The sequence below is a fragment of the Rhipicephalus sanguineus genome, chromosome 4, assembly GCF_013339695.2.
Source record: "Rhipicephalus sanguineus isolate Rsan-2018 chromosome 4, BIME_Rsan_1.4, whole genome shotgun sequence".
Lineage (NCBI taxonomy): Eukaryota > Metazoa > Arthropoda > Arachnida > Ixodida > Ixodidae > Rhipicephalus > Rhipicephalus sanguineus.
In genome coordinates, this window is record NC_051179.1 from 210988540 (window position 1) to 210998912 (window position 10373).

Genomic DNA, 10373 nt, shown 5'->3' on the forward strand with positions numbered 1-10373 from the left:
CGTCGTTGGCCGACGCGGACTCAGGGGGTAGCGTGGAGCTGAGCGGCGGGAGTCGTACCGCAGGCCCAGGGATGTCCAGGACAGCAGGAAGCCGAGGCAGAGAGACCGGCGTTGAGGAAAACTTAACAGACGTTTATTTACAACATCATAGAGGACAGGATCGTCAGAACGACATCTACTCCGATCGATCCGTCCCGAGCAGACGCTCTGCTGCTCCTTAAATATGCTTCCTTCCCAATATAGGGAAACGCCTTAATTGGAAATGTCCAATCACAAACGTGCATGCCTTTGAAGCTCCATAACTAGCAAACGTCCAATCACAAACGTTCATGCCTTTGGAGGGTCCGTCTCTTCGACACATAGGTCACCGCCCCCAGGATAGCAATGCCAGGGACCACTACACTCTCACTCTCCACGTCCGACCAGTTCGGAAGAAAGGGGGGGGCAATGTCACTTCGGGGAACTGAAAATCCTTTTACGAACAAAGGCACCAGCTTTCACCAAAAACAAGCTCGTTGCAAACACGTGTTCCACGGAGGAGACCCGCGCGTAGCTGCCAGCTTCCAGCCGAAGCGCCCAGTTCAGGGAAAAGAGGGCAGGTGTAGTGTCAAATCGGTTCTCTGAAATGAGGGGAGGGGGGTCCCAGAAGCGGGAAGACTCCTTTGGGGACAGCTGGCCCCGGACCCTCGCATCTGCTTTGTAACAGCTTCCCCGGCGGCAGGCCGAGACCTCGACGCACAAAGGTCAATCACCTTTGTGGGGAGAGGTCGATGAAGACAATGCTGATGTGCTGAAGCCGTGCACACCCCAATGCTGCTCTGCTGCATTCCTCCGCCACCTCAGGTGATCTGGAACATCTGGTAGCGTCGTCCAAGTTCGGAGAAAAGCTTCTTGCTGTACTGGCCAACATTCCTTCTCGAAAGACAGCACCTGTGTCAACCACGCGAGAACCACAACCACCACAAGCAGGCAAGCGCCCGTACTCTCTCCCTGAGACCCACCAGGCTTTTACTTCAAACGAAATGACCTGCTGTCAATTACAGTAGCAGCAGCAATTCCAACAACACAACCTCAAATAGGCTGCTCAAATCCACAAACACATGTCGTGATGAAGCACGACCACAACCAAAAAAAAAGGCAATTGTAAACCTGTCACATAAAGAAAATGAACCAAAATATCCAAGCCAGAGTACCCGATGCCATCAAGTTCCCTAAATCGCAAACAACCCTAGCCTTTGGCTAAAACGCTTTCGCTCATTGCACTTGGCAAATGAGTACTACATTAAGAAAACAAAGCGCTTCAAACTTAATACGAAATAAAACTGAAAATCAAATTCACACGTATACCATAATACAAAGCGAAAAGTTAAAAACATACTGACGCGCTTACTAGCACGTAACGCCAAACCGAATCAGTAGTACGTTAAACAGAGGCCTTTAACATTCAGCCTTCATCTCTGTAACCACTACGAACAGCTCTCCTCTACTCGAGCCCTACCAGCCATGTTTCTAGCTGTCAATACAAGAGTATCTAAAACGAAGGCTTTTAAATCAGCCTACATCTCTTTCAAAACACTTCACAGCTCTCTACATGAGCTCTAACAGTTATGTTTCTAAATATTAAGAAAACAAAGTATCCAATAAGTCTACTGCTAAGATAAGGAGGAAAGAAAATTTTACAAAACATAGCGGCATTCCTCCTTCATCAGCCGGCGACCAAACAATTATCAAGCACATCCTTTCCAAATTTGAATACAAGATAAATTCTTAGTATTCGACGTTACGCTGTGCTTATCCGCATACGGCGTCCTTTCAGACGAGCTCTGGGGAGACGCGCATTCCACAGATTTCGAAGGGTCCGGTCTCGACAAAGGGACAAAAAACAAACCTGTCCGAAATACCTAGTAGCGGACACCTCTGACCCGCGACCTCCCGACTCTGACAAAGGGCATCGCTTGCTCGTTGTACCGCTCCGGGCTAAGCCGTCAGCCTTTAGGCACCGAGGGGGATAGCCTTTGTCACGATTCCGGCGTACGCGACACCTCGCAGTTCTCCTGCCTCTACTTGGCAGTGAAAACGATGAGATCAGGCGGTGACTTTGGCGTCTGAATTCCACTGAAATTCGTTTCTTCGTGACGCGCCTCACGTCCGATCTAGATTTCCGCGAGACTCTCAACTTGGAACTTGTCCTAGCACGCCTTTTCAGGATTTCAGGCCTAGCCTTTACCTTGGCGTCTCGAATAATGCAGTCGTCGGGTTTGGCTAGCGCTTTAGCACGCTTACCGCCACTGGTCTCTTTTGCGTTCGCCTTTCGTTTGCGCCGGCGCCTTTTTCTCACCGAACAGCTCGCAGCGCTCATAGTCTCGGCACTAGTACACTCAAGTGCGCTGCCTTCGACATCCGCTGCCAAAACTCCCGGCGGTTGAATTGACTTGTCCTCTGGGTTGTTACTAGGTATCTGTGCGTCTGACCTAACGGTAGAACCGACACTCTCTAAGTCAGCTAGCTCGCCCTGAGATGTCTCTTCAGCTTCGGGCGTTCTATCACTTTCGTGGATAGCCCCTTTTCTGTGGCCTTCGAAGTCGGCCTCCTGCTCTTCGCGCCTTTGACACTCTTCAATCTCACGCGCTTTGCGTAGTGCCTCTGTCTCTCGCGCCACGCGAAGTGCTTCTTGTTCTCGCGCTCTCTGACGCGCTTCCTCATCTAGCGCTTTTCGACGCGCTTCATCCTCACGCGCCTTGCGGAGCGCCTCGGCCTCTTGCGCCACGCGAAGTGCTTCTTCCTCTTTCGTCTTGCGAAGCGCCTCGTTCTCACGTGCTTTGAGACGGGCCTTAAATTCTAGTGCTTTGCTACGCGCTTCTTTCTCACGCGCTTTGCGTAGCACCTCAGTCTCTCGCGCCACGCGAAGTGCTTCTTGCTCTCGCGCTATGTGACGCGCTTCCTCCTCTAGCGCCCTGGCGTCCTCAAGCTCCCCACGACGGGCTTCAGCCTCTAGCGCCTCGCGACGGGTCTCAGCTTCAAACGCTTTACGGCGCGCGTCATCCTCAAGCGCTTCAGCGCTGTCTTTGTTGCCTCGACTTTCGCAGTCAGCAGGACCTGAAGCAGCGAAGTGGCGCAACAAGGCATCTCTGTCCTTATCAAAGTCTTGCGCTTCCTCCGTGGTTAAGCGCTCCAAAACGCATGCAATCTGTCGCGGCAGCAACGTGACAAGCCTCTCCAACCAAAGGTCTCGGCTAACGCCAATGTCCTCGCAGACAGTCTTAAAGCCAGCAAGAAAAGTCTGAATGTTCTCGCCTGACTTGAAGACGCGGAGACGGCATCGTGCTCGCTGCCACTTAATCGCCTGAATTTCACGATCAAGCTCCTTCATCTGGTGAGCATTTTCTCGCCCCCGAGCCTGCCTCTCTTCGCGCCTTTCGCGTTCCTCTGCCTCTCGCTTTTCGCGCTTCAGCCTCTCATTTCTTTCTTCCGCTTCGCGCCTTTCTTTTCTTTCTTCAGCCTCGCGCCCTCATTTCTTTCTTCCTCAATTAGCTCTAGACATTCTGAGAGCTCGTCGTCGTCTGCCTCAAGGTTCTCAATAGCCTCGATAATCTCTGGCTTTCTCATTTGTTCTCGAACATCCAAACGCAAACTTTTAGCTAACTCTAGCAAAAGCGGTTTTTTCAGTGCCTTCAGATTCGTGGTTGCTGCAAGTGCTGCTAACTTCACTACTACTAAGACGCTACGTTCCCATGCACAGGTCAACGTAGAGTAGTTACCCAAAAATTACCACCTTTCATACAAAACTCGAGACAAAGCCTGGTAAAATCTCAGTGAAGAAAAGTCAAGCACTCACCACACCCTGCAGCCATGATCTCAGCGGAGACGATTGCGATGCTGGCACGAGCTTGTTGCGACTTGGCGTGAGCAGAATCCCGTCGCTGCCATCCAGTTGTTACAGGTGGGTATTTGGATCCATCCCACCGCTGCCATCCACTTGTTACGAGCGGCGTCGTTGGCCGACGCGGACTCAGGGGGTAGCGTGGAGCTGAGCGGCGGGAGTCGTACCGCAGGCCCAGGGATGTCCAGAACAGCAGGAAGCCGAGGCAGAGAGACCAGCGTTGAGGGAAACTTAACAGACGTTTATTTACAACATCATAGAGGACAGGATCGTCAGAACGACATCAAGTCCGATCGATCCGTGCCGAGCAGACGCTCTGCTGCTCCTTAAATATGCTTCCTTCCCAATATAGGGAAACTCCTTAATTTGAAATGTCCAGTCACAAACGTGCATGCCTTTGAAGCTCCATAACTAGCAAACGTCCAATCACAAACGTTCATGCCTTTGGAGGGTCCGTCTCTTCGACACATAGGTCACCGTCCCCAGGATAGCAATGCCAGGGACCACTACACTCTCACTCTCCACGTCCGACCAGTTCGGAAGAAAGGGGGGGGCAATGTCACTTCGGGGAACTGAAAATCCTTTTACGAACAAAGGCACCAGCTTTCACCAAAAACAAGCTCGTTGCAAACACGTGTTCCACGGAGGAGACCCGCGCGTAGCTGCCAGCTTCCAGCCAAAGCGCCCAGTTCAGGGAGAAGACGGCAGGTGTAGTGTCAAATCCGTTCTCCGAAATGAGGGGGGGGGGGGTCCCAGAAGCGGGAAGACTCCTTTGGGGACAGCTGGCCCAGGACCCTCGCATCTGCTTTGTAACAGTACACGCACAGCTCAAACGGTCACCTGCGACTAAAAACAATTTCCTCCAGTAGGACGCCAAACGATGAAATTTTTGCGATAAATTTATGGCGGTGTGCATGCAGACCCGCTCATAAAAGTACGCTAAAACTGTTTCGCAGTTCCGTGCATCCTATGAGGTGGACAAGAACATTTGCGCCCATCAGAAAGCCAACGCGCGGGGCGTTGGCTTTCTTTTTCTGATGCATTGGCACCCAACAATTCTCATATTACCCACCTGAAGTGGGTGCTCCGGTGCTGCGACCGGCGTAAAGGGGCGTTGGTCTTTTCGATGCCTATCAGCATCAGTATGACACAGATGGCACGTTCACTCATTTCTCGCATAATACCTCACCCTCCTCGGGAGAGAGAGAGAGAAGAGGGAGAAAGGAAAGACAGGGAGGTTAACCAGAAGCAGTCTCCGGTTTGCTACCCTGCACGTGGGAAGGGGTAAGTGTGAAGTGTGCGGAGCGATTCCCTCCCTACTTCGGAATTCGATCTGCCGTCTATTCGCAGACAGCTTCGCAAGCTGGGTCAATGTTTTCAGCTATTTTAGCTTGTCGAAGACCCACTACACCGACAAAGCGAGTGCTCTTTTCTCGCACAAACTCGCAATTTTCCTGTGCCATCAGTACCTTCCAATTCTGTTGCAATAAGAGACAGCCTAAGCCCTTTGCGAGCTGATCTGTGACTTCACATCATAGTTTCTAACACAGCTATGCGACTGGATGCACATCAGCCTTTCTTGTGTGCGTGCATTTGACTTTACCATCCCTTCACTCCTTTCTTTTTTTAACACGAAAGTGTTTTATGCGGGGCTTCACCACGGCTCCACTGAGGTATTTCCGTCAGGGATACGAAGTTGTAAAATATAAATACTAACATATTGCAAAGAAAACACTACAAGAAAAAGTTCCGTCACCTGGAGTCGAACTTACGACCCCTCGCTCCGCAGCGCGCGGCGCGAAACGATTCGGCCACAGACGGCACGTTCTTTGCCGTGCTAACGGCGAGCTATTTATATACACCATTTGCTGGTGGCGCTACTCATAGATCGGTGGTACATCAGCGAGCGTTCGTTATCACTAGCGAGATGGCGCAAAGGGCTCGAAAAGCGCGCTTTAAAGGTCGTCGCCCTACGCGAATGAGCGCGCGCCTCTACAGGGCGTGGACACTCCTGCGAGCGCTTATCTCGTGATGGCGGTGGTTTGTACGTTTTGTGCTCTCACCGCAAGTTTGCGTTGAGAGCAGGAAGGTCAGTTCGCTCATTGCAGCGGCTGCTTTTGCGAAAGGAGTGCGCTGCTCACACAGGAGTAAGTTACAACTGTACAGTTCGCGCTCATCCTGTGTATGTTCTTTCCGTACGTCCTTTCTGCTTGAGCAGCGCGTTGCAAGTTTCGAGCTGCTTGCCGTTATTCGAGTGACATTACAATTTGTTGCTATAGCATTCATTCCTTCGCGCTTGGGGCGAAAGAATGCACAACAAACGCTCAACTACGTCTGTGAAGACACGTTTCGCTTTCGTGTTATACCGATTCCTATAACAGAGGGATCAGCCATGTATTTTTTTTCTATTTAGCCTCTGTCATGTATATATTACCTTTCTGCTATCACACCAGTCGTGGTGACTTAAGCTACTATGTCTCTGTGGGGCTAAGCATTATGGCGGCGGCACGGACCCCTGCCATAGCGTCGCATTCGAATTCAGGAGAAATGCAAGAAAACACTACTGTACTTACACTTGGGGGCACCTTAAAACCAACGGGGTGGGAAACCTTTTATCCGCAGTACCGTTCATTTGAAAGCTTCCTACCGCTTCGAGTGTAGAGTACAAAGTGTTTAGGCTCCACTTCTGCTTATGCTCTTTGCTGCCTTACAGGGAATACAGGCCAAGTACCGGTTTAACTGGAACGAGGTATTGGGACTGGTTCAAGTAAGTGTTGTTTTCCTAAGTACTGCCACCACGCTGCATTCGCGTCAGGGCTGTAACAATTTTTAACTTAGCCACGAATGCCATTAGTATAATGCTTAGCATTGGAAAAGTTCCTGATGAACCTGGTACCTGCCATAAATGCTGTGAAGAAGGAACAGCCCAAATAATCGGGTTACATTGTACCCTCCTGCCATGTTTTTGTAGCGTTGTTTCCTGCATACGGAACTCTAACTGGGGGTGAATTCTTGCAAGAAGGGTCCTAGCTTCCGTCCTGAAATCCTATTATAAACATAAATGCTTATAAGGCCTAGCTGGATATACAACGCGCACTTTGAAATAGGGTGTATTTTTTGGTCGTCCATCTGTCACACACTAATCGTCACGCGACTTGCTTCCGTTTCTTTTCTTGGAGGACTGTGCGCTGGATACCCCTCCAAGAGTGCTCTGTCACGCTCAGTGCGGTCGTGATCCCACATACCGGGAGCGCTGCGATGACTTTAGGGGCACAAGATAGGCAATGATTATGCCATGAAAGGGCATCTCAAAACGCAAAACATACTGATAAGAACATGCGTGTCCTGAAATCCCTATCAGGTCTCTCTTCAAGTGCACAAAACTCCGTTGGTTGTTGTAGCTCTTTGTCATTAAAGTAATTGTTTACGTATGACTTCGTTTGCTTTTGTCTAAGAAATGACCTCCTCGAAAAAATGTACCTTTTTTTCGTTGAGCATGAGAGCGATTTAGGTTGCATTTGTTGGAGTTTGCATTGTCCGGAGCCCTTTACTACAGACACCGTAGTAGAGGGCTCCGGATAATTTCGGCTACGCCGCGTTCTTTCATGTACCAGTACCAGTACCAGTGCACAAGCCTCTACATTTTGCCTCCATCGAAATGCGACCGCCCCGATCGGGACTGAACCTGCTCTACCGGGTCAGCAGCCAAACGCCTTAACTACTCAGCCACCGCGATGGCACGAAAGCAATCAGTTACTCTAAAACCCCCAGTATGTTATTCCCAACATGTATATAATTATATGTACATATTTTTTTTTCAAATAAAATCTTTAAGATAGAGACGATATATGGCAGCCATTACGCGTTTGTGCCCCACGGCCTCTTTATGGGCTACTGCAACGTGCTGCATGAAGCCGCTCCCTTAATTTGCTTTTGAGAGGGGACAACAGCGTCGCCGCACAAGCTACACGACAAATACGAGTAAGTGGCAACGGGACTGGCGTACAAGAGTTCTCGCTGACGCAGGGAACGCATCCGCTGCCATCACTGCGCAATCACGAGGTTTCCCTTTGTCAGCTGTACGGGAAGAAAATATTTAAGCCAGACGACTATATGTGAAAACACGTAGGCTGCACATACTCACCTTTCTAAAAAGAGATTGTGAACGCCGTTTACTACAAACCTTTCGATAAACCATTAAAAGGATGCAAAGGGTCTTTGTGAATGTGGCCCAGTGGGCGAGACGAATATAGCAATTCGTGGTGCCCTCGTTCTGTGTGTCTCACCTCCGTTTGCTGTTTGCCCGACAGCATGGCTGACTATAAGAAACTTCTTCGATATCGACAACGCAGTGCCAACGCCACGAGTCCCCAGTGCCTAACCGCTGAGTCTTTGTCTCGTCATGATATTTTGCTTAGAGACAATCATTCGCGGAAATAACTGTTCTTTCATTGTTTCTGCAAGTGTCTGCCTTGTACTCTACGATTGCGCCTATTTTTTTCTTATTTGTATCTTTCTTCTTTGCAGCGGTGCGCTCAACGTCACTTCCCGAAAGATGGCCGCCTCATGCTGAGATCGATGCAATACGCGAGGGGCTTATTTTCCGGATGAAACACTAAACTAAATGACGTTTTCCATGCGAAACTTCAAGAATCTAGTTATTTTTCATTATTTTGTTTTTCTTTGATACTCTAGTAACCTGTGTGCAATATCACATCAACGCAAAATATAGAAAATGAGGTACAGTCTTTTCAGCCTCAATACGAAAGAAACCATCAGTAATGGTCACTCTTTTTAGGCTGATGATTTGTTTTGCTTTTGCTAGCAATAAGGCTCATGATATTTTGCCTACCTACTTCTTTTTCTCAAAGCGATCCTTGAACACGGTGTCTCGCTGGAGCCAACCTTTCGAGAAGTGGTCCTGTCTTCCTCGAGAGTTGCCTCCCTGAAGAAGACAAGACCACTTGCCGTTGTCTCCAGCGACAGCCCGTGTTCAAGAATATTTCGTCGCTTCAATAGTCCACCTTTCCCTGAACGTCTACCTTATTGTATTTCCCTTTTCTTAAGCTGTATATGCAACTGTCTAGACAGAAGCGTTTATACGTGGCGGTAGAACATTAGGAAATCGAAATGATGTATCGCCGCCCCTATGTAGTGCCTCTCTCTGACCAGTCTAGCAAATCAAAAGCCTTCATCATCGGCACACAGTGCCCCCCGATGAGGCCAACGTGCTACCACGCCCCAGGAATGTTCACTAGCATCAGTTAAACAAGAGTGCAAGAAATGAGGTATACACGAGACAATGCGCCGATGATAACTTGGACTGCCAAAACAGGCCGAAACAATTTTCGTCCATTATACGCTACCTAAACCTATTCAAAAGGTCAATCTGAGTGCCGTTTACTAAACCACAAGGTATAGTAAAATCACCTAGAAGAAATTTACTGTTCGGCGCACCGCGGATAAATCGGACACATTCCGGCGATTCATACCTGGTAACCGATAGTGCACTTTCAGTTTGCAGTAGATATGGGAGGAGGCTGATATTTCTGTGTCGTGTGTCTAAGTGCCCGGAAGTATGTCTAGATAAGTGTCCGGAAGAAGAAACTAGCGGGAAAAACGCACTGGACCCCTAGTTTAAGGAAATGATATAATTCTTCAAACACCGCTATGTCTCCGCGCAGATTTAAACAATGCTGTGCTGCATAATTGCAGCCAAGGAACATTTTAGCTGCTTTTGTTTCGATATGGTGCTGTTCATATTTTATTGTGTTAACGTGAACGGGCTTTCTTGCCGTTGCATTCAAGAATTCTAGTGAGACGAAAGTATTGGCAGCCCTCACGTCTGCTACCATATGACGTATAACGGATGACATAGAAACTTGAGAAAAACGCTAGCGCAACTTGCACTAAGTCACAAGGCTGGGACACAGCAGAGCTGGTGGGCGGGCACCTGCTGCTCCTGGCTTGGCTAGGCTTTTCTAAGTTTTGCTAAGTGTTGCTAGGTCAGTTGATAAGTGCATCTACACACGGCAGCACGAGGTGTTCACGTGATCTCACCCGAAAACCATGTTTTCAACCCTAGCTTCGAACGGTATCGACTGGGTGTCGATTAGCCATCACGTAGCAGCACCGAATCAACACGATTCCAGAATCCTAATTAGGATAATTAGCTTAATTAAGCTATTTAGCTTATCTGCGCTTAGTCTCGAGTAACTTGCATTTCGAAGCCCAACCTGACCTTAAGTAGCTTGGCTCGGTAACATTTGCCGAGCTCGACCTCACTACCCACACTAGGAATTGAACTCGGCCTAAGGAGGGGCAATTACGTTTCGACTTAATTAGCGTAATTACACTTAGTTAATTAGGCGTTACCACGCCCCCAACTAGGCTTATTTAGGCTTGGCTATAGTTACCCTGGCTTAACTAGGCTCATTTAAGCTTAACTTGGCTCGACGTTGCAAAGGCAAGCTGGGCATGGTAATGGTAGTTT

General features: G+C 49.0%; 1 long non-coding RNA gene across 1 annotated transcript in view; it reads left to right on the forward strand.

The window, feature by feature from the left end:
* The window catches only part of LOC119391087 (uncharacterized), a 28508-nt gene extending 19987 nt beyond the window's left edge, over positions 1 to 8521 (forward strand). The window contains exons 2-3 of the long non-coding RNA XR_005183611.2: positions 6594 to 6647; positions 8408 to 8521. This is a non-coding gene — a long non-coding RNA (uncharacterized LOC119391087). The remainder of the gene's footprint in view (positions 1 to 6593; positions 6648 to 8407) is intronic.
* Positions 8522 to 10373: the final 1852 nt, after the last annotated feature.